Genomic DNA, 26023 nt, shown 5'->3' with positions numbered 1-26023 from the left:
TCGAATGCCTTTTCCAAGTCCACAAAGCACATGTAGACTGGTTGGGCAAACTCCCATGCACCCTCAAGGACCCTGCCGAGAGTATAGAGCTGGTCCACAGTTCCACGACCAGGACGAAAACCACACTGTTCCTCCTGAATCCGAGGTTCGACTATCCGGCGTAGCCTCCTCTCCAGTACACCTGAATAGACCTTACCCGGAAGGCTGAGGAGTGTGATCCCCCAATAGTTAGAACACACCCTCCGGTTCCCCTTTTTAAAGAGAGGAACCACCACCCCGGTCTGCCAATCCAGAGGTACCGCCCCCGATGTCCATGCGATGCTGCAGAGTCTTGTCAACCAAGACAGCCCCACAGCATCCAGAGCCTTAAGGAACTCCGGGCGGGTCTCATCCACCCCTGGGGCCCTGCCACCGAGGAGCTTTTTAACTACTTCAGCAACCTCAGCCCCAGAAATAGGAGAGCCCACCACAGATTCCCCAGGCACTGCTTCCTCATAGGAAGACGTGTTGGTGGGATTGAAGAGGTCTTCGAAGTATTCCCTCCACCGATCCACAACATCCGCAGTCGAGGTCAGCAGAACACCATTCTCACTTGATAGTGCACTGCTTCCCCTTCCTGAGGCGGCGGGTGGTGGTCCAGAATCGCTTCGAAGCCGTCCGGAAGTCGTTTTCCATGGCTTCCCCGAACTCCTCCCATGTCCGAGTTTTTGCCTCCGCGACCGCTGAAGCCGCACACCGCTTGGCCAGTCGGTACCTGTCCGCTGCCTCAGGAGTCCCATGAGCCAAAAGAACCCGATAGGACTCCTTCTTCAGCTTGACGGCATCCCTCACCGCCGGTGTCCACCAACGGGTTCTAGGATTACCGCCACGACAGGCACCAACTACTTTGCGGCCACAGCTCCAATCAGCCGCCTCGACAATAGAGGCGCGGAACATGGTCCACTCAGACTCAATGTCCAGCACCTCCCTCGTGACATGTTCAAAGTTCTTCCGGAGGTGGGAATTGAAACTCTCTCTGACAGGAGACTCTGCCAGACGTTCCCAGCAAACCCTCACAATGCGTTTGGGCCTGCCAGGTCTGTCCGGCATCCTTCCCCACCATCGCAGCCAACTCACCACCAGGTGGTGATCGGTAGAAAGCTCCGCCCCTCTCTTCACCCGAGTGTCCAAAACATGAGGCCGCAAATCCGATGACACAACTACAAAGTCGATCATGGAACTTCGGCCAAGGGTGTCCTGGTGCCAAGTGCACATATGGACACCCTTATGCTTGAACATGGTGTTCGTTATGGACAATCCGTGATGGGCACAAAAGTCCAATAACAACACACCACTCGGGTTCAGATCTGGGCGGCCATTCTTACCAATCACGCCTCTCCAGGTTTCACTGTCGTTGCCAATATGAGCGTTGAAGTCCCCCAGTAGAACGAGGGAATCACCCGGGGGAGCACCCTCAAGTACTCCCTCGAGTGAATCCAAAAAGGGTGGGTACTCTGAGCTGCTGTTTGGCGCGTAAGCGCAAACAACAGTCAGGACCCGTCCCCCCACCCGAAGGCGGAGGGAAGCTACCCTCTCGTCCACCGGGTTGAACTCCAACATGCAGGTTCTGAGCCGGGGGGCAACAAGAATTGCCACCCCAGCCCGTCGCCTCTCACTGCCGGCAACGCCAGAGTGGAAGAGAGTCCATCCCCTCTCGAGAGAACTGGTTCCAGAGCCCTTGCTGTGAGTCGAAGTGAGTCCGAGTATGTCTAACCGGAACTTCTCCACCTCGCGCACTAGCTCAGGCTCCTTCCCCCCCCCCAGCGAGGTGACGTTCCACGTCCCAAGAGCAAGCTTCTGTAGCCGAGGATCGGACCGCCAAGTGCCCTGCCTTCGGCTGCCGCCCAGCTCACATTGCACCCGACCTCTATATTATATACAAGCCAAATTATCCCGATCCAGATATTACTTTAATTCAAGTAATTAAGTAATATTTCCAGGGCTTGAATTTACAACCATTTTAGTCACATATGTGCCCAAAATGTAATCTGTGCAACTTCAAAATATTTGGGAACAAACAATTATTGTATTGTGAGCTAAAGTGGTGGCATTAGCCTCTATGTTGTGAATGAATAACATAGAGGCTAATGCCACGACTTTCATTGTGTTTCAGTGTATCTTGAAGGATCATGCAAGTAATTGTTTCTTGATGATGCTGTAATTAAAATGTCACTGTGCAAACCCATGTTTGTTGTTGTACAGAACACAGATTGAAACTAAACCGACTGAAATAATAATAATAACAATGAATCATTTCTAAGTCTTTGTTAGCCGTTTGTGAAGTTTGTGCTCGTGCGCTACGTTCGCTCGCATCCTGCATCTCCTGGGGGCTAAGCCCCCCTTGTCCTTAAAAGCTAGTGACGCCCCTGGACCAGACATTTTTAGAAAGAGATGCCACAGCGGACCTTTATTACAGCAAAGTAGAAGGCACTACCGGGACGCAAGCCGATGTAGGATCGCCTTACACCGCTAGTTTGTGCTAACGCTAGCCGTGACTGTAAGGTACTGCACGTTTTATCACTCCAAAACTCCCAGTGTTCAAAAAAATGCCACAAATATTCGCAGACACAAGTTAAAATGTCACAAGGTGTTGGTGACGAACCCCAACATGCAGAGACGGCAGGCTTTGTGTGGGAAAACATGATTTAATATCCAAAAAATCAAGAAAAAACACAAACCAGGAACCAGGAACTGGCAAACTGGAAACAGGGAACAGGAACCAGCAAACAGGAACTAGGAACAAAAAGACAGCAAGCTGCAAACAGCTACAGGATACAGGTTACAGCTTACAGCTACAACGACAATACTCCAGCCTAATACGAACCCCGCGGAGATTTCGATGGCGGAGAGGCTTGACGGGATTCTGGCGATGATGGCCAAATTGAGGAAAAGTTCGGCCTCATTTCAACCCCCCCCCCCCCCCCCCCTACCCATCCCTGTCGTCTGTGGGCCTATCTGGTGACGTCTGGGATCCGTCCCTTGAGGGGTGGGGGGCTATGAGTAGCTGTGCAGCTGGGGAGGCACAGCTACTTCTCACCCCAGTGGGTTGCCAGCAGACGGCGCCATCCTCCCGTGACTTTGGACTTTTGTTTTTCGGTTTTTTTCTAGAACGTCTGGTATCCTTCATCGAAAGAGGGGCTCTGTCAGGCTTGTCCCTGACAGTTTGGTTATGTTTCAGTTTTTCCCCTGTGTTTGTTTTATTTCCTGTCAGCGCTCTTATTTTGGTTCAGTTTCATGCTTGTCTCCCTGAGCGCTGTTTCACCTCAGCTGTGGCTGATTGGCACCTGGCCACACCTGGTGTCAATCAGCCGGCTGCTATTAAGACCTGCCTTGCCCTCCAGTCAGTGCTGGAGTATTGTCGTTGTAGCTGTAAGCTGTAACCTGTAACCTGTATCCTGTAGCTGTTTGCAGCTTGCTGTCTTTTTGTTCCTAGTTCCTGTTTGCTGGTTCCTGTTCCTTGTTTCCATTTTGCCTGTTCCTGGTTCCTGGTTTGTGTTTTTTCTTGATTTTTTGGACATTAAATCATGTTTTCCTTCACAAAGCCTGCTATCTCTGCATCTTGGGGTTCGTCACCAACACCTTGTGACATAAAAATTATTTTCTCTTTTTGTTTTTATTGTAGCAACATGGTTAACGTTCTGGAGCGCACCAACAAGACTTTCATTTTTTCTGTAATGTTGTTGTGTTATTTGGATAAAAATAGATTGTTGAGCGTGTTATGTTGGTTTGATACATACTTGCCAACCCTCCCGAATTTTCCGGGAGACTCCCGAATTTCAGTGCCTCTCCCGAAAATCTCCCGGGACAACCATTCTCCCGAATTTCTCCCGATTTCCAGCTGGACAACAAGGCACAACAAGAAGGAGACAGTCATGGCGACGACGAGTAAGGAGAAGAAGTACACTGGCAAGTCATCAGAGAGGGTGTTGAGCATGATTAGAAAGATAGTGACAGAGAATAGAACAAGGATGGACAATTCAACCCTAAACTCACTCCTTTCATGTAAATTAAATTTCACAGATTCTGCCCATACCTATGCTCCTTCAAAGGCTGTGCTACTGGCTGCAAAGCATTGCACTTTCAAATACAACAATGAGTAGAGGAGTGTTATGTGTGTGTATATGTGTAAATAAATATATATATATATATATATATATATATATATATATATATATATATATATATATATATATATATATATATATATATATATATATATATATATATGTATATATATATATATATATATATATATATATATATATATATATATATATATATATATATATATATATATATATATATACAGTGGGGCAAAAAAGTATTTAGTCAGCCACCCATTGACAATCAATGGGTGGCTGACTAAATACTTTTTTGCCCCACTGTATATAAGAAATACTTGAATTTCAGTGAATTCTAGCTATAAAAATACTCCCCGCCCCCCGACCCCGTCCACCTCAACCCCCGCCAACCTCCCGAATTCGGAGGTCTCAAGGTTGGCAAGTATGGTTTGATATATATATATATAAATATATATATAAATATATATATATATATATATATATATATATATATATATATATATATATATATATATATATATATATATATATATATATATATATATATATATATATATATTCTGTGATGCTAGAAAATATCGTTAGTCATAGTAGTATCGACTAGATACGCTCCTGGCTTTTTTTACATTGTGACGCCGGTGAGCTACGGTGTGTAGTCAAGCATGTTTAGCTATTCCTTGTCCTCGCAGGGATGATACTTGTAAGAAACGTACTTTATTTGTCGCCATGGATGCGAGGATTAGTGATTTAGAAGTAGCTAAAATACTGCCGACTGCGAATGGCCTTTAGCCTCTAGCTAGCTAGCCATGTCTTAAAGCTCCTCTTCCTGAGGGCGTTTCAGTGTTATAACTTCACCTTTATTGTTAATTTTTTAGCCAAAATGCGTCTGTTCTCCCTTTTCTGTCTACACACATTGTCTGCTTGTAAGTACTCCGTAATTGTGCGCTGCCGAACATGCTCGTCTGCTTGTAAAACCAGCAATGACACGACGTGACGACGATGGGGGGAAGTGGGAGACCGGTACTTTTTAGAGGCGGTATAGTACCGAATATCATTCATTAGTATCGTGGTACTATACTAATACTGGTATACCGTACAACCCCAATATATATATTAGGGCTGTCAAAGTTAACGTGATAATAACGCGTTATTTCTAAATTTCAGTAACGGCACTCATTTTTTGAACGGCCGATTAACGCACATGCGCCTTTTTTGACCCTCGGAACTTGGCTGCAGTTCACTTACTATTGAAGAGCCACAAGCGAGCAGAATTGGACCAAGGAAAGGCTACCTTCATGGAAATATCAGGTTGAAAGCCATGGCAAGTTGTTTTTTCGACAAGAAAGGACAATTTTTCGCCGGGAGAAGAGGCGACATCTCTGCAACCAAGCCTGCTGCGCGCTTCGTTCAGAGGTGGGTGGTGCTTCACCTCCGTATTCAGATTACGGAGAAGGTACAGTGATAACATAACATTTAGATTGTTACTGTGACTGATTTGGTAAGTAAGACGACATAAAAGCTCAAATAAAAGAACATTTGGCAGGAAGTTGAAAGGAGACTTTTGTTTGGCAAACCGTCAATCCTACATCAAAACACGTCAAGACACTTTCTCAAACCAATCACACACTTTTCCGGCTTCAAAATAAAAGCGCTACGCTATACATCGGGTTTAACTACATTTACAAAATAAAAATGTCTTACATTACAATTACATACATTACATCAAACAATTGTTCATGTTCACATTGATTATAATGGGGAACTCTGCTTCACTATACAAACTTTTGGGTTTACGAACAATGTTCAAGGACCAATGAAGTTTGTAAACTTAGGTTCCACTGTAGTATTAATGTAAAACTCTCAGCATTCACAAAATAACCAATGATGACAGAATCAATGTGAGTGCTAATCTCTCAGCATTTACATACACCTATGGTTGACACATATTTACACATAAAACACAAGACTAGTCGGCTATTAAAATAGATGTTAGTTGCATTCCTAATATACATACAATAACATTATTGAGAAGGATTTTGTATCAACATTCGCATAAAAATCTTGAAGCACAAAATAATTAGTGCCAATGCTTGACTCTCAGAATTCACATGCTTTTGTTTTTAATGCACAGTAGCATTAGTGTGAGTGCTTTTCCTTCAGCATCCTCACAGTGCGATGAAATTTTCCCCGGCATTAAGTCCTGGCACATTGCCTTGGGAAAGGTATATTATCGCATGAATATTTAAAGTCCTCAGCTTTCTTCCACCTCCTCTTTTAGAAGAGCCTGCAGGACATTGAAGCTAACTGATTCTATAAAATGCTCAAACCTGCTGTCTTTGTTAAATGTCTGCAATTGTAGCTATTAATATTTACACATCCTCCATTTCCAAAAAGGTCGCCAGGCTTCATCGGAGCGTTGCCGGGCGAGAACAGATGGGAGGTGAGTCACAATGACAGGGATACGTCACGTTGGGATAGAGTCAAGATGGGATGGTGGTGCAAACAAACAAATATTCTTCCCTTTTTTGCAGAGAAAATGTATTCGCCTCACACCAAAATCAGAAAAGAATAGTCTCCATCTGTCCTTCCACAACATCATCTGTCTTTTTGCATGAGGAAGTAGCCTGCTAACTAACATTTTTTCACCGAAATATATTTGCAGTAGGTAAGGGATTTATATGGCCTCATTCTTGGGTGGACCTTGCGTAGGAGTAAGAGGGGGGTTCATAATTTTGCAATGCAGTGTGCTGAAAATGATGGAAAACGCCACTCTACTTAGCAACTGACGCTAAGGTCAAAGTTGGAGTTGCCACAAAACACATTTTAAGATATTCAACACTCTACTGCCATCTGATAGGTAAATTGGATAGTGCACCTCTCAATTTGTCACTTTTCATGTGTCGGGTAAACCGTGACAATTAGGGCCATATGAATCCCCTTCGAGAACCAAAAAAGGTATGGTCCTGTCTGTCTGGGAGTTAGCCCGCTAACCCACAAGACAAACAACACTTTATTTATACATGTTATTTATACCACTGTGGTAGCCAGTTTTGTGTTATTTATATTTCTGTAGTCCTGCATATATTATTAAGTTATATTAATTATTTATTTGTTGCTTGATGAATGCTTGGGCCTACTGCGCTACTGCACTTTGGTGTTGGTCATTGTAGTGGTGTTTTTTTTTTTAGAATACTTGGGCCTACTGTGCTACTGTACTTAAACTTTTCTCATTATGGTTGTGGTAGCCATTTTTGTGTTATTTATATTTCTCTAGTACTGCATATATTATTAAGTACAATTATTATTTTTTGGAATTGCCATGAAAATATGTTTTGATATAGTGCAATTTAATTAATTGAATTATAAAGTGTTGTTTACATTCTGTGTTATTTACACTACCTGTGACGAGAGCATATAGGGGCGCACAGGTGAAATTGATTGGATAAACAAATGTCGGCTTGAGAGTCTGGCGGTGAAAACAGTTTTTGATCACTTCTCACGCAACACTTGAGCCTTAGTCTTTTGTTTATAGCTTTGTATGCAGTTCAACTCGTTTTTGTTCGCCTTGGATGTACATGGAATGAAGACCTTTTTTGCAAAAAAAGCTATTTTTTGAGAAACTTAAGTTGGAGTCGGAACCTGGGAAATCTTGGAAAGGCCGATACAAAACTGGTTTGGCCCAGCCTGTCCCTAACTGGGTTTGGGTATTATTTTTATTTTAACTGACGCCTGTACCAAATCGATGCTTGAAAAATAGTGCTAGTGATTAGGTGGTGCCTGAACCAGTACTTAAAAATGTCAAATATGCCATTTTTTGTACTGTATAAGAAAAAAACAACGTTTTATTCTTATGCAATTTTGTAACATTTAAGTTGAGTAGTATGAAACGTGTGGATTTAAAGAATCCGAATCAGCTTTATTGGCCTCGGTAGACGATGTTCTCTTGTTCAATGTAAAAAAGAAATATAGACATGTACATAAAACACTGACATAAGCAAAGCTAATAAATAACAGTGATGTGTTAAATGGAGCAAAGCGGAAAAAAAGATGAAGTAAGCATGAGTTAATACATTTACAGTGACAGATTAGTTCCAGAGTTATTTCACAGCGTTCATCAGAGGGAAGAAAAGCGATTACTTTTTTGGGTGTTACGACGACAAAATGTTTTCATGGAAATAACATATAAATTATACAAGGTTAACATATCTAAAACTATTGGTATTTTACACAAGGTGAAGGAATTGCTTGATCAAAAAGAGTTATATGAATTTTATAATTTACAGATTGCTCCATATCTGACATACTGTGTTGAAGTGTGGTGTCGTGCCTGTAAGACTTATTCAAATCCAATCTTATATCTGTATTTAAAACAACATGTTTTGTTTATTTAGTTGTATGTTGTGTAGTGGAAATATGGCACTGTGTAGTCTCCTAAATTGGACAACAAATGCTGTAGGGGCCAAATGTTATAAGTTTATACCTATTTCTGCTCCTTTTCATTCATAATTTACTTTAATGTTATGTTTATTGTTTTTGTTTGATTTTAATGAGTGAAATAAAACGGAACAGACAAGTCGTTATAAAAATGAAATGATAGCTAAGTAACACACAAAAACAACCTCAACAAATTGTTTAAATATTGCAGCAATAAAGAATTTGTGCAAAAATGTGCAAAAAGCAACTTTTGTAATATTAGCGCTCATAATTACAAGGTTTCGTGAATGCAACCTCACTCGCTGTAACGTCATTGGTGCATAATGTAGAAGTGCTGTGTTGTTGTTGTGGCTACTAGCTAGCCTAGCGCTGTGGGGCTAGCAGTGTTATGAGGGCTGCTGTTGACGTGTTAAGGTTAGTAGTAAGTTTAAAAAATGCACCGGACTCTGTGTGCTTCTGTCGGGACGCTAAATTCCTTACAAGACATTACTTGTACAATATCACCACCAAGCATTTGTTGCAGTTTGCTGAAACTGCATTTATTAGGCACCGAAATGAAACACCGATAGAATCATAATCTGAATCAGAATCAGAAGAGTTTTTATTGCCATTGTTTGAGAACGGGTTCACAAACGAGGAATTTTCTACTTGGGGCAATCATGCAACATGAAACACATGTAACACAGAATAGAATAACATGAGCTGTAACTGAACTATCAGATCTTGTTATTGTTCATGTGTCTGATGGCAGAGGGGGAAAAAAATGTTCAGGTGGCTGGAGGTGTGGGTCTGGATGGACCGTAGTCTCCGGCCTGAGGGGAGAATTGTTTGTGTCCAGGGTGAGAAGAGTCAGCTGTGATCCGACCCACACGCCTGCTGGTCTTGGAGGAGAACAGGTCCTGGAGGGATGGGAGTTTGCAGCCAATCACCTTCTCAGCAGCACGTACCATGCGCTGCAGTCGATGCTTGTGCAAAAAGCAACTTTTGTAATATTAGCCTGTGGCGCCGGGGAACCACACGGTGATGGAAGAGGTGAGGATGGACTCGATGATGGCTGAGTAGAACTGCACCAGCATCTCGGTCGGCACCTTCAGTTTTTTCATCTGCCGCAGGAAGTACATCCTCTGCTGGGCCTTCTTGATGAGGGAGTTGATGGCCAGCTCCCACTTGAGGTCCTGGGTGATGGTGGTGCCCCAGAAACGGATGGAGTCCACAATGGAGACGGGGGTGGGAGAGTCAATCAGGGTGAGGGGGATGGTGGGGCTTTGACTTTCCTTAAGTCCAAGATCATCTCCACTGTTTTCTGGGCGTTCAGCTCCAGGTTGTTGAGGCTGCACCAGGACGCCAGCCGGTCCACCTCTCTCCTGTAGGCGGACTCATCGCCATCCGAGATGAGCCCGATGAGAGTAGTGTCGTCCGCAAACTTGAGCAGCTTTACCGACTGGTGACTGGAGGTGCAGCAGTTTGTGTACAGGGAGAAGAGCCAAGGGGAAAATACACAGCCCTTTCCGATGTGGGTCCTTAAGCTTCTGTTGGCATTGGTGCCGTCATGGAACCGGGCTTCGGTGCCCAGCCTTATTAACCCTAACACAATTGTCTGTAAACCAGGAAGTAGTTTGCTAACTAACAAATAGAACAACCTTCTGTCCTTTACAAATATCTTACATTCTCTTCCATGAACCAGGAAGTATACGGCTAATTAGCTAACTAATGAGCTACCTAACTAACTTAAATATGGAAAGATGGAACTGTTCCGAAGCAATACGAGCTACTGTAGTAGTATGTAAACTAATAAAAGGACGGACAAACCAACACAAATACGGCGCATTGCGATTTGTATTTACTTTATAAGTAGCCTGCAAACTAACAGAAACATTTTTTAAACAAACAAAAAGTTATTATTGTACGACATTTATTTGCCCCCCAAATTAACAATTACATTTCCAACACTTCTGTCGCGGCGCGGGCTCGAACACGCTTTTCTCCGGCAGCTGGGTCTGCCAGCACCTCCGTTGGCAGCACGCCGAGACACGCCCCTGGTCGCGCTGGCCGCGTCACGCCCACATGCCGGCAAGGCTGTGGGCGATCAGCAATCTGCACACCTGGGATTGATGTGGGCGAGCGGTATAAGGACCAGTGGACCCAAGGATCTTCGCCGGAACTTAATCCAGCTTTATGCATTCTCTCTCTCGCTGTGTTTCCCCTCCGTGTTTTCATTGTTCTTCCTTGTCATCCTCCCCAGCAGTCTGCCTTCGTCCCCGCATCGACGAGCTGTGCGTCTCGTCAGTCATAGTTTTCTTTGCTTCCCGGACTGCCTCTTCAATCCTCGACCCCCGCTTGGACACGGACCTATATATATATATATATATATCTATATATATCTATATATATATATATATAGATATATATATATATATATATATATATATATATATATATATATATCTATATATATATATATATATCTATATATAGATATATATATATATATATAGATATATATATATATATATATATATATATATATATATATATAAGTGGCATGCGGTGAGGTTAATGTCTGGTGAGGCACGACTGAATCATCACAGTCAAATTTAAAAACATATGAACCTGCAGTGCAGGTGTACCTAATGTTGTGTCCCTGCGGTCGTTCGCGGCTCCTGCAGTGCGAGCATTGTTGTTTTTGCACTTTTTGGCTTCTTGTTAAGTGATTTTTTTTGGGTGGATTCGGTCTTGCACGTGGAGGGTTTGGGTGTGGGCTTTGGTTGGTTCTGGCCGCGGCGCTCCCGTCGGGCGGTGCTTTCTGCGGCGGAGGTGCTTGGCACCATGCAGGAGGCGGGGTTATGATACGAGCCTCACACAGTGTGTCTCCGCAGCAGATTTATGATCGCTCAGCACTAAAAATACGTTACACACATACAGTTGTTGACAAAATACACTGTACATTATATACCTCAGCTAACTAAACTATGGAAATGTATAATATAATTCATATAGCAATACGGTCTCACTGCACAGCAGGCCAGCAGTTAGCCGAGTCGCAATCCATGGTGAGGCACAAGTGCCTCAACTGGCTGCTGATCACCGCACCGTCTCTTCTCAGTATTTGAACGGCAAATGTGAAAATGTAGTGGATTGTCCAAAGCTTAAACAGGCAACAAAAGTAGTTTAGTACAACAAATGTATTTACCCATTATCAGAAGTGCAGGTTGAATTAAGTTGGCCGTGCAGACAGACCACATGTTACTCCGGAGTAAACAAGACACACACAAGCCAAAATCACTGTCGAGTTCCGGTCTTCTGCCATTTTTTATATGTCTCTTGTGCGTCATTGTTTGTTATCTAATGCATCATGATTGTTTTGTTTTGGTTTTGTCTGTTCCAAAACAACCTTGTATCTCTTAGTCATATTTGGAAATTCTAAACATTCTGTAGACAGGTTGGCACAACTCCATATTCACCTTTGTCCCACTGGCACAGAATAGAAGAGAAATTAAATGAGCGTACATTCTTGACAGACATGCAATATAGGTCAAAGGTCAGAAATTCTACTACATACCCGCCTTCCAGGGTCTTAAGACCCCGGACCAAAACAATTTCTGATGTAGACCACTAAGTTAAATCTCTACCACAGATAGAGGCAAAAACCTCAATGTTTTTATACGAGGCAAAAATTCCATCTATGACCCTCCTTCAGAGCGATCGCTGTTACCAGCCTGCAGTAAAACCATCTCACAGAACACAATTAGTGGCCTACCCTTTGATTTAGTAACGTAATACCAAAATACTTTGATCATGAACATCATTGAACATAAATAGATGAATGTATATAGACTTATGACTGTAAGACATTTGCAAAAATATTTTTCCCAGCATTTGCAATGCATGTAGTTACCAATATTGTTAATTACCAATTAATTTTGAACACACAACTGAATTTCGTATGAGTCCATGTTCGATTAGTGCTCGTATAGATGGCTCGGTGGTGCCTCAGGCTGGTGGCCTGCCGACACCTCGTTGGGCTTTTGGCTGCCTTGGTGAAAAAAGAGATCCACTCAAACAGTCTGTCTCTGTCTCTTCTTGGGGTGTGGTTCAGTCCATTGGGCAGACTGTGCAATGGCATGTGCGCGCTGGCCGCTTTGGGGAAAGCGGGGGCAGAGTATGGGGCGTGGGGCTTTGGTCCAGGCCCTCGGCTTGCTTCCAGGCCTCCTCGCCGCTTCGGCACTCCCGACACTTCTTTCCACAGCTGCTGGAGTCCCGGTGGACACATTGGCTGGCAACCTTAGTTGTTCTCGTCATCGCTGGCAAGGTGTTGTCTCTCCTCTCGGTTCCTTCCAGTCAGGTATCGGGTGTTGGTCCTGGATTGGCTTTGACCGTGCCCCTCTTAGCGAGTGCAAGGGAATCTGAAGTGGCTGCTTTCATCCTCAAATCTGCACAGAGGAACTGGCACACAAATTCTACATTTTGCAAACTTACCATTTTGGTCTCATGGTCTTTCCACCTTCCTAGGAAGCTGCTGGTCCTGAGAAGTGCTGATCTTGTGACTGAAGAAGATTAACCTGTTTTCTTAAATTAGGTGCCGTTGTTTGACCTAATCTTTTTGGGGAAACCATGTCGGGATATTAGATAATTCACAAAACATTTAATTACTGAATTGGCACCCTCCTTTGAGGTTGGGGTTGCTTCCGCCAACCACTGCAATTGTCAATCTAAATCATTACGTTCCTTTATCCTTGTACCGGATTGATCATATTGATTAAATAAACCTCAACACGCTCAAACTTGACCCAATCCAAACTCACCTCCCCCCTCTGTCCCTCTCACAGGGACAGTGTTAGTCGTAGTAATAGTAATAGTAATAGTAGTAGTAGTATTAGTAGTTTCAGAAACATCCAAGAAAAAGAAAAGGCAGCTGATAGTCAAGTGCAGCAAGAACAGAGGCGGAGGACAGGTCATGTTTGAGGTCACTGTTCGCTTTTGCAATAGTACTTTGATATTTTACCACACCCAGTGAATTATTGTGGCCTCAATAATTCACTAAATAGTTGTATTTAATTTAGTCTATCTATGATGGGACAATGCACAGAAACATTAAGTTCAGAAACAGATATGTTCTGTACCAGATTATATCTAAATAGCTACTTTCCATCTGTAGTCCCTGGCTACCTAAATTAAAGGGATCCAAAAATCAAGCAATAAAATTATGACACTAATTAATCATAATAAATATATACATTCATAATAATCAATAATTAATCAAAAAATAATCATACTGTAGCATGTAATCAATTTCAAGAAAAGTCACCAAATGCCCCTTCATGGACACATACTTAACATACAATACAACCACACCTTATTTACATCATCACACAAAGACAATACATGCTCTTGTTCACATCTGTCATCATTCATAACAACAACCAAGCTTTTAACAGCCATACCTCACAATTTACAACAAAAAGGCTCTCATAGATAAATATAATACTCATTAAATTGATGTGTCAACATAATGCCCCTCTTAGTGACCGTGTGAGCAGCCTTGATTGCTCCAAAGCCACTTTTTAACTTCAAATGTTCTATTCCTTTTGTTATAACGTGGAGAAGGCTAATTGGTCTGTACATGTTCTGGTCTTCTTTATTTCCTGCTTTATGGATTTAATTATAGTAGCAGTTTCTCGACGTGGTAGGGAAAGTGTTTTCCGTTATTGATTTATTTATCAATTGTTGTTATACGAGCAATAATACAATCCTTATATGTTTTTAGGAAGATAGTGTCCAACCCATATATATATCTCTAGATCGTGAGTCTGATAATGCAGGGAAGATTTTGTTTAACTTTCTTTCATTTGTTAATTCTAAAATTAGTCCATCCTGAATAAATGACAATTATTTGCACTGATTTTGAGGGACTCTTTATTCAGGGTTTGTACAGACTGGATGAAATGTTCATTAAAATTATTACTTATGTCCAGACTGTCTGCGATAGTAGCGCCATTGATATTTAATGTTATAGTGTTGTTTCTTGTTTGCTCTCTTTCCGTAAGTTTTTTTTTTTGGTTTTCCATAACTTTCTAATGTTCCCTTTTGCAGCTTTGATTAATTCTAAGTGAAAGTCAGCCTTAGACTTCCGCATAAACATTGTAACTTTGTTCCTCAAAACTTTTAAAATCATACGATCTGTATTTAGACCTGTTTTAATTGCTCTTATGAGAGCTGAGTCCCCATGTATTTATTAGAATCCAAATTGTTTTATTAATCCAAGGTATTTTTATTTTAGCACTCTTCTTTCTGGTTTTGTATTAGTGTATTTACAGATGATCTTTGATTTTTGTCATCCAATTGTAATTATAGTAGGGCTGCTTATCCTTTGTATCATTGTAGAAGCCGTTTATAATATCCTTAAGTTTCTTTCTACGTGTTTTATTTAACCAGTCCAGATTAACGTCCCCCATGACGTTACTTCTTTCATACTATGCTGTTTGAGGATGTCTGAAAATGAATCAAGAAAAATGTCTTTAGCTGTGGTCGGTCGGTATACTACAATTACCTTGAAATACATTTCTGAGGAAAATGTGATTTTAATTTCAACATACTCAAATTGATCTACTTTTAATGTTTTCCCTTTCATAAATCATAATTCCTCCCCCCTTTGTCACTCGATCTGTCTTTTCTGTAATCTTGTCCCCCGGGACATTAATTAGAACGAAAGGTGTTGTGGGTTTTAACCATGTCTCTGATAGACAAGGTATCCCAGATTATAGTCTGACATTAACTGCTGTATTTGTTCAGTATGTTTCCTGTGGTAGAAAGTTTAATGATGCGAACACGTTTGTTACTGAATACCTTCTACAGACTTCTGTCTCTAAGCGACTTTGTGTATGTAATAAGCAACTATAATTATTTGATATGCTTAAATTTGTTATTTTAGCTCAGCTGTTGTGTAGCTGCTAGCTCCTTGTAGCCTACAGCAGGAATGTCCAAATTGCAGCCAATAGCTATGTTTTTAACAGACAACCGAAATAATTAAAAATGTGGTATTAGCGTATCGGTTCAATCAGCGGCAGCTACGCCCTGTTTTATCATTTGACCTAAATTTTTGGTTTCGTAGGCAGGACAGAGGGAACAATGTGGGTCATTAGTTGTCCATCTTATACCATTCTAATTGTTGTAAGAATAGTTCACATGAGCGGCCATACCTTGAGTCCCACCATATATAAGAGTCAAAAGGCTCCTATTATGAGTCGTCTAATTGGTGATCATACACTTTGGCGGTTTGGGTGGCAGGGCACACGGACGCACCTCAGTCAGCCAGTGCTAGGACAGTTGGAGCAGTCCCCGTCCTCCATTCGTTCCTGGGAGGCGTCCCCAGTATTTGTCAGCTGATGTCGTGCTGTCAGGCAACATCAGGAAGTTCCTTCTGTGCGGTATTGAATTGTCAGGGCACAGTTCGTAAGCAGGTCATTACAAGGTGTGTGCAGGTTGACCACAAAGGAATGCTTCAAAGATTGTGTTGAACATTGTCCGTTGACACTTATGTCCAGCAGGGGTCTGTTTGTATCCTGCCGTTCGTCCTGCTGTCACACCTGTATTTTTTGTGAGCATGTTCTGGCTACAACTTTGGAGCTTGTCTTGTTCAGAGAAGTTGGCAGTCCCCGTGCTGCATATCCTTTCCACCCTCGCTTGACCTAGCACAAGCGTGGCCACCACCCAAGTCCGTCTGTATGGTTCTACGTTTTGTTGAGGTTTTTTCCTCCAGAATTTGGAACTCAAAACATGTACACCCATCGTTTTCATATCCTCTCGGTTAGTTCAATTTTGCATATCACGTTTTAAAATTACAGTCTTAACTATCCCATTAAATGCTAATCAATAACCTTAATTCAAAGATTATACGTACTACTTCATGTGTATTTAAGTACCCTTTTAATTCACTTAAAGATTATCTATAAGTTAATTTAAACTATCATTTGTCTATCTAGTAGGCGCGAGCAAGCTGTCATGCTTGCACTCTGACCTCCCGCTGTGCGTGATACCCTCCAAAACAAAAGAATGTATTTATTCACGTTTCTCCTTATCTTTCAGCTAAATCTTTTAATCTTTTAACTTTTAACGTCCGCGCTGTGTTTATTTTTATTGTCTGCATTTTAATTTTGCTTTTATTTTCTTTCATTTCACTTTGTTGCATGAAAAACGCCACACAAACAAAGCTGCCCCGCCTTGCCTTGCCTGTCTCCGACTGGTTATCCAACCTAGTCACAACAAACACACAAGGCCATGCTCTAAGCGCCAGGCCTAATCACACTTCTCCTCTTTTTAACACTTTACATATCGGCTCTTATTCTAATTATTAATGTAGGCTGTTATTTGTAATTATTATTCAACACTATTCACACCAAACAGTTGTAAAGTTATATTTATTCGCATTATACTCTGAAAATCTATAGCTAACTGACAGCTGTTGAGATTCGGCTTGCCTCCTTCATCTCAGTGGCCTAGTGGTTAGAGTGTCCGCCCTGAGATCGGCAGGTCGCAAGTTCAAAACCCCGGCCGAGTCATACCAAAGACTATAAAAAATTTTGGAGCCAAATCACCAAAAATGATTCCCAGGCGCAGCACCGCTGCTGCCCACCGCTCCCCCCACCTCCCAGGGGCGATCACGGGGATGGGCCAAATGCAGAGGACAAATTCCACCACACCCAGTGTGTGTGTGACAATCACTGGCACCCCAACTTTAACTCTAACTTTATTCTGTCATGCCATTATCCAGAAGTATGGTGTACTGCAATGTCTAAATAAAAATATAAATTACTCCAAACTAAAAATGTCAGACTGCACTTTAAAGTTACTTTTATTAAATTAATTTCCAAACTAACCACCACCACAGCAGACATCTTCCTCAATCCTATCCCAATGCTCCCATAAATTAAAAGTGTTTCACAACAGTGGTTAAGTAGTTATTTTAAGTAATAGATCTCAATATGTAGAAATTAATAAGACTAAATCTTTACCAGAAAGAGTAACTTGACAGAGTATATGAACTAACTTCTTGAGAATAATAATTGATCATAAATATGTTGGAAGCCACATATTGAACATATTAAAGAAAAATATCCAAATCCATTGCTATTCGGTATAAAGTTAACACATGCTGAATAAGAAATGTCTGCATATGTTATGTCATTCATTTATTTTTTCCATATGTAACATTGTTTTGAAGTTTGGGGAAATGTTTATAGAAGAAATATAGACCCAATACTTAAACGTAAAAGGCTCATTTCAATAATACACAAAGCATTATTATTATGATCATACCAATCCATTTTTATAAGTCATAATGTGTTAAATGTTCAGATAATTTAATTTTAAAACAATGGCAATTATGTTACCGAGTAAAGAACAACAGCCTTCCAGTTTGTATTATTAGCTTATTTACATTATGAGGAGAAAACTATCATTTACGGGGGATATTGATTTTTAAAATAGGTCAAGTAAAATAAAAATAAAAACACAAATGTATTTCAGTTTTAGGAGTTAAATGATGGACCATCTTCAGTGATGAGCTGAACACATGTAGTTTTTTGTTATGGTTTTGGAGACCCTTGAAAAGTAAAGTTTTTTGAACATTTATAAAATATAGTAACAATTACTTTCATCTTTTAACGTTGATGTTCCAGGTAATTTAATGTTCAGTAAATGTATATCATAGGCAATATAAGCTTTGGCTTCCGCCTATTCTTTTTTCGGTCTTTTTCTTTTCTTTTCTGTGTGTAAATGTGTATAATTGTTAATATGTCTAATTTACTGTTAAATTGCTCACACAAATTGGTTGATGGTTGATTATATGACCAAAATAAACTTATTTCATTTATTCATTCATTATCTATCATACTCATAGTTTTATTCCATTTTGCATGTAATTATTCCTATTGATTTCTTCCCATTTCACTCAAACAACTAAACAAACAAACAAATAAACAAACTTGCAGCTAACCACAATCAACAGCATACCATTTACGAATACCTTCATTTGTCACTTTCTCATCTTTTCTTCACTTTCGTTTTCCTTTACAAACAACATCATGTATCCATCTCTTCCTTACACTTCACACAATGTTTCTATTTTCTGTTCTCTTAGAAACCATTCACATAACGTAAGGTTATAAACATCCTTTTCCCATATTTTCTCAAACCATCCTCTTCACCCTCATTCTGTTTTTTCACCTGCTCTCTCTTCCTCTCTCTCTCAGTTTCTCTCCTTCTCTCACAATACAAACACAATAATCCAAAATAATCAGTCTTATAAAATAATTTTAGCTTTAGATATGATTTAGGGCAATGGTTTTCAACCTTTTTTCCCAGTAAAATAAAAAAATAAAATACAGCATAATGTCATCATTTTCTGATTTATTAAATTGTATAACAGTGCACCATATTGCTCATTTGTTGTGGTCTTAATTGACTTATTTGGACAAAAAAATATAAGAATAACTAAAACGTTTTAAAAATTAAAAACAAGTGATTAAATTATAATAAAGATTTCTATACATATAATCAATCATCAACCTTCTTTGGATATTGTAATAGAGATCCATCTGGGCTTGTGAACTTAATTCTAAATATTTATTTTGTTGAACAATTATTCTTCTATAATTATATTTTTAAAGGATTTTGAATTGTCGCTATTTTAAAATCTCAGGTACCCCCTGGCATACCTTCAAGTACCGCCCTTTTTTGTCCGGGCGGAAACACCATACCCTCCTTTGAGAACTACTGGTTTAGCCTATAAAAAATCCTTTGTCTCATACATCATTAGACTGTATGGCTCCTCTTTGGGGGGGCTAGGATGACAGGGAATGCAAAACAATAACAGTACAATACTTTTTATATCATGGTCGTTAATGCCTAGTTTCTCTTATTATATTCTTATTTTACTGTTCTCTCTTTATTCTCCTTGTAATATTTTTCTATTTTGTTTCCATTTATACCCTTATTAGTTACTGTTTACTTTTTACTTCTTCTTCCAGAGTGAACTCTCTTGAAGGAATCAATAACGTTTTATCTGTCTATCTATCTATCTATTACTAACCCGAACACAATTCATGACGTCATGCTCATCTTGCAGACAGTTATTTCCATTTAGTTTTATTCTCACATGTAATTCTACATGCACCAATGTCACATAGAAATGTGCTTTCTTTGTTATTTATTTACATTATTATTTCTGGTTTACTTGCTGTCTGTTTACTTAAGTTCTCATTTTTTGGTCTGTCTTCCTTCTGATTAGATTTTGTTTAACGCTTCTCTACGTTTTGTTTTGACTAAGGCGCTGAGTGTTGGCGACTCTTATCTGTACTTCTTCAGACTACATGTTTCACAGTTTGCACAGATGCCCTTAGATGTTTTTAGAATATAAATTTAACTTTTATTTTATTGTGTGTTTATTCCTAAAAAAAATTAAAATGTCAATGTATAATCAGTTTATCTGTATCAAATTTAAATTCAATATTATTAATTTATTTGTTGTATAACTATTAATTCAAAGTTACAATGTGTCCTACTCTATGATGTGCGTGTGTGTGTGTGTTTGTCTCAACTTCCACACAGGAACTGGATGGATCAGATAAGCAGCAAGGCTGTTCAATACAGTATATTACACACATAATTAATGACTAATGAATTTAACAATGCTTCAATGTCCCAGTCCAAATGTATGTATTGATATTTAAAATTTTATTTATTCATGTCGCACAGTCACAATCACCAGTATAGTTAAAAACAAATTCAAATGACTGGAATTCGCTCGCAGCGCCAAAGAGGGGGAGCTTCCCTGCTTAGGTTGCTGCCTCCGCGATCCAACCTCTTGATAAGCAAAAGAAAACAATTATATGGATGGATCATTCACTCATGTGTTTTCTGTACATAACTTTGTCTATTTTCTCACACGCACACACATTTTGGACAATTTCCCAACTTTTACAGATAGCGGGGCTGTGAGAAAAAGCGTGAAGGGAGGTTGCGAGAGGGGGGGGGAAGGAAGGGGGGAATTAAACCAGATAAGAAACCAGGTGCTACACAAAAGTTATTAAATTACGCGTATATCTAAATGTACCAACATAAACTGACTCACTCAACAAAAACCAGGTTCCATCATTGCTCATAAAACGGCGATTAACCCGTTTCATTGGAGCAGCACCTGCGTTATCCTTCCTGACCAACACGGATAATCGGCCTAAGGCGCTGTAGAATTACCAGGAATAACCCACCAATCCTACAGTACATCGTGTCTGGTCAGTCCATATAGTTTCACCAAGGCTCTACCATACGGAGCCCTTAACTCTATCCATCTATACTGCAGCAAATTTCCAAATTCGTGACAACTTGGCTCAGTTGATCTCCTTTACCGGAGTCACTGAACGATCACCTTATATCAGGCTTTTTACCCGGCTGTAGTTTCCACATAGACAGATACGTAGGACCTTCATAGACGTCATAAATTTGTGTGGGCCAAATGTCACACCAGTTAGCCAACCTTGCCTTAAATTTCGCTGTGTCCAACTCCGGCTAACCTAATGTACTTGCAGAAAAAAGCATCCTCTGCCAACAACGACAGAGGATGAAGAGGTTAAAAGAAATTTTTCGTCTCACATCGTCTATGCTTCTACACTCCAAACCACCAAAATTCTATTAACAATCCCCTTATGTTAAAAACAAGAAATCACAAGTTTTCAACAAACACACAGACAAATGATCACATATAAAACAACTCAATCCAACCATAATTTACCCCATTCCAGGTTGTTTTTGGAGAACCTGACTAAACCTATCTTTTATCAAAAATAGATTCAGCAATTAGTCTTATCGATCCGGCTCTCTCCAGGCAGAAAATGTTTACACTTTAAAGCAAACTGCTTACCTTGTGATGCGCGTAGGCAAGCGTTGTATGCCTGACAGAGAGAGCGGGATCAGCTGTCGACTTGTAGCTTCTAAACCATCCTGTTTGTGACGCCAATTTGTGTAGTGGATTGTCCGAAGCTTAAACAGGCAACAAAAGTAGTTTAGTACAACAAATGTATTTACCCATTATCAGAAGTGCAGGTTGAATTAAGTTGGCCGTGCAGACAGACCACATGTTACTCCGGAGTAAACAAGACACACACAAGCCAAAATCACTGTCGAGTTCCGGTCTTCTGCCATTTTTTATATGTCTCTTGTGCGTCATTGTTTGTTATCTAATGCATCATGATTGTTTTGTTTTGGTTTTGTCTGTTACAAAACAACCTTGTATCTCTTAGTCATATTTGGAAATTCTAAACATTCTGTAGACAGGTTGGCACAACTCCATATTCACCTTTGTCCCACTGGCACAGAATAGAAGAGAAATTAAATGAGCGTACATTCTTGACAGACATGCAATATAGGTCAAAGGTCAGAAATTCTACTACAAAAATAAAAATAAAAATAATCTAAAACTGGTGAAGTTAAATAGAAAATAACTTTAGTATAATCACTGGATACATATAACAATTTAATTAATTTTTTTTTCTTTTTCTTTTTTTTTTCTTTCCATGATGGCAGGTGAGGCCCCGCCTCCCCTGCCTCTAGTGACTGCACGCCACTGATATATATATATATATATATATATATATATATATATATATATATATATATATAGTAGTGTGTATTATTATATATATTGTGTATATATATAATAAAACAAAGAGCAACATCACCCTCTTGTGGAACCGTGCCGTCACTACTCCTTCTGCAAACATAACAACTTCCTTGTGGTCTACATAACATGTAATGATGGTTCTTTGGTCAACATGTTGCATAGATTATGTTTTACAGACCGTTTTCAAGTCTCTTTAGGATACACCGTTTTGAGGGTGGTCTTATATACGTGACTCCACTTCAACAGGTTCTTCACCCCGCCATCTTTTTTGTAGTTTTTAGCACTTCATAGCGAGTGTACTAACAGATACTGTACATGTTCTAAATATAGTCACCGCTTGCTGCCACCTTGTGGTTTGTATTTTCAGTTCTCCTTTTTTTTGTGCAGTTCAACTTTGTGTTCTTACTGCATTTATCTTTTCCCCTTGAGTTCCCGTGTTTCCCATGAGGGCGGAGTTGTGATTCGTGCACGGTTGCTTCCGATTTGCCCTGGCCCTACTTCTTGGCAGCTGGATTGCACTCAGTGATTCCACTCCTTGGCTCTCCACGCCTGATGACTTCTATGTATTTTGTTAAATGCTATCTTGTTCATTACCAGTGCCATCCAGCTTGGTGTGTTTGTAGTTAGGCCGTCTTGCAACTCCTATCCAAGTTTAGTTTTTTCCATGGTGCCTATTTGTTTTCTCATTTTTGCACTGTTGCCTTGTGTTGCCTCCCGTGAGGAGTGCTTTTGTGAGTACACTTGATAAGTAAAGAACTGTTTTACTCAACGTATGTCTGCATCCTTGGATTCCTCTCAACTGTGTTGCACACAATTGGGATGGAATCGCCGAGTCATTCATGGAATCCGCAGACGATAACCCTCTTCGGCTGGCTCTCTGGGCCCATGGCCAGCAACTCAGCCAGCATGAACAGATTTTGTCGAATTTGACAATGCTTGTCCAGGATATGCACACATGCATGTCTGCCTCTCCTACGGAAGGCTCAGAGACATGTCAACCTGCAGCTGGAACCTCTTGCTCTTCCGTTACCGGGTTTTCCTACCCAAGAGCCCAGCATACCACACCCACCAAAGTAGGAGGGGGACTTTGGACAATGTAGACTTTTTTTTATATTAGTGCTCCTTAACCGTCTAACTCATACACGCACGTGTGGCGTATGTCCTCAGTCTACTCGCTGGAAGAACAGCATGCTGGGCTATGGAGGTGTGTGAGAGTAAACCCAAACTTCGTCACAGCCCAACCCTGTTATCTGCTGAGCTGGGCAGCGTTTTTGATCACCCTGTGAGGGATTCAAAGGCAGGCAGCCGCCTCCTCGATACTCGCCGGGGTCCTCTGTTGTAGATCACTCCATTTCTTTCCAGATCCGGGCGGCGCAGGTGCTTAATTAATGATGTTCTTCGGGACATGATAAGTTTTGTTATAGTCTACTTACATACTTATCTTCTCATGCGCCATTGAACTACACCATCAGCATGTCCGTCTGGTATTGCAGAGACTTTTGGAGAACCAGTAACTTGTTAAGCCTCAAAAGTGCACTTTTCATTCTTCTACAGTGTCATCTTTGTGGTTGATTGTGGAAAAGACGCAGCTCATACCAGACCCAGGTAAGGTCCAAGCAGTCGCAGATTGGCCAGTGCCGTCCTCCAGGAAGCTGCTGCAAAGATTTCCGGGGTTTTCAAACTTTTACCGACATTTTATTAGAGACTTTAGTAAAGTAGCTCAACCTTTAAGTAGAATAATGTGTTATGTATCGACAAGGGGGAAGGAGACGGCACAACAACAGGAGGTATAGCTCAACGGGTTTTATTGAGCTTTTGATGAATACGTGGAGTGTGTATGCTACTATGTGTGTGGATGTAATGCTATGTGTGGAGATTAACACAATGTGAATTACAGAGGGTTTTTTGAAGGTGCGTGTTGGTTGTGGCAGCATCCAAGTCCAGAGGGGGAAGATCAAAAGGGGTTTGTGATCCGAGCAAGGTCCTTGGGGCAGGAGAGAGGCGTCAGAGGTCCAAATCCGGGTGTGAGGGTCACGAATCGGCTAAGGCAATCAGAGTCCGGGGGAAAATCTACAGTGGAAGCGCAAGGCAACGACTGAGACACAGAGGGCTGTGGGAACAGGAGATGACAAAGACAAAATCAGGGCCAGGCACAAGGAAGACAAAACGAGCAAAAGAGAAAGCATAGGAGGGGAGCCAGAGACGTGAGAGCTTACTGTAAACAGGGCTACGTTCCGACGAAGAGAAGTCAGCGGCGAGGCTCTTTATCCTGTCGCCTCTCATTAGTCCCAGGTGTGTCGAATGTAGATTGCCTCCGGCTGTGTCGGCGCGTGGGCGCAGTCTGCGCAACGAGCGCGGGGGCGTGTCCTGCTTGGCTCGCAGCGGAGTCTCTATGTGCTTCCGCAGCGGAGGAAGAAGCAGACAGCGCGTGTGCCCTAACATAATGTCCTCCAAGGTTTCGATTGTGTGGTCTTTAGAGGCTGACCAGGCCTTTTGACGCCTTAAATGCTTTATAAATAAAGTTGATTTGATTTGATTAAATCCCCTTTTACCTCGGCTTCTGTGTTAGTTCACTCTAACCCTGATCTCCCATTGTTTGTTGAGGTAGACGCGTCTGACACCGGGGTAAGGGCGGTTTTGTGCCAGCATTCCAGCTCCGATCAGAAGCTGCACCCCTGCGCCTTCTTCTCCAAATATATTTTACCTGTGGAGAGGAACTATGACATTGGGAACAAAAAGCTTCTGACAGTGATCCTCGCCCTACAAGAATGGAGGCACTGGCTGGAGGGTGCCAAACACCCTTTTGTCATTTACACAGATCACCGGTATCTATCCTACAACGGCTCTGCCCAGCGTCTAAATCCCTGCCAGGCTTGGTGGGCCCCTTTCCTTACAGGGTTTGACTTTTGTATCACTTTTCGCCGTGGTTCCCTCAATGGAAAACATTGAGGATGTTCTCACCCCCAACAAAAGACAATCCCCCCAGAGACCATCCTCCACCAGTCCCGGATCTTGGGCATATTACAATGGGAGGTTGAGAAGCGCGTGTCGAAGGCTATTAGGGACTCCCCATCCCTGCCTGATACCCTACTGGCCGCCTCTTTTGTGCAGAGAACCCTCCACTCAGAGGTCCTGTTGTGGGCTCACACTTCCAAAATTGCCTGCCACTCAAGTGCCAGACACACTGACTTTCTTCTTACTCAGGGGTTCTGGTGGCCAACCCTTCTCACAGACACTAAGAGGTTTGTGGCAGCATGTCCTGTTGCCAGGAGCAAATTCCCCCATCAAGCTCCTGCAGGGCTGCTGCAGCATTTTCCCATTCCCTCTCTGGAAACCGCCAAACTTCTGGTCACCCATGTGGTTCGCCTTCATGGGATCCCCGTGGATATGTTCTCAGACAGAGGTCCTCAGTTTTCATCAGCTACATGGAGATCTGTCTGCATATTGTGGAACTATAGCCAGTCTGTCATCAGGGTACCACCCACAAACTAACAGACAGTCTAAACGAGCAAACCAGAACTTTGAGTTGTGTTTGTCATCAGCATCCATCATTATGGTCCTCCTATCTCCCCTTGGTGGAGTATGCCTGCAACACTCTCATCTACTCATCTACTGGTCTCCTTTTCATATGGCGCATGGGTTCCAACCTCCCATCGTTTCCTCTCAAAAAGTCGAGTCCACTGTCCCCTCCATGACTTGACACATTACCGCCCTGTCCCGCTCAGCCAGACATAAACAAACCATGGCAAATCGTCACTGTAGACCAGCCCCCAACTACAGACCCTGCCAAAAGGTT

The sequence above is a fragment of the Entelurus aequoreus genome, linkage group LG02 (assembly GCF_033978785.1).
Source record: "Entelurus aequoreus isolate RoL-2023_Sb linkage group LG02, RoL_Eaeq_v1.1, whole genome shotgun sequence".
In the NCBI taxonomy this organism is placed as follows: domain Eukaryota; kingdom Metazoa; phylum Chordata; class Actinopteri; order Syngnathiformes; family Syngnathidae; genus Entelurus; species Entelurus aequoreus.
Note: the sequence above shows the minus strand (reverse complement) of the source record.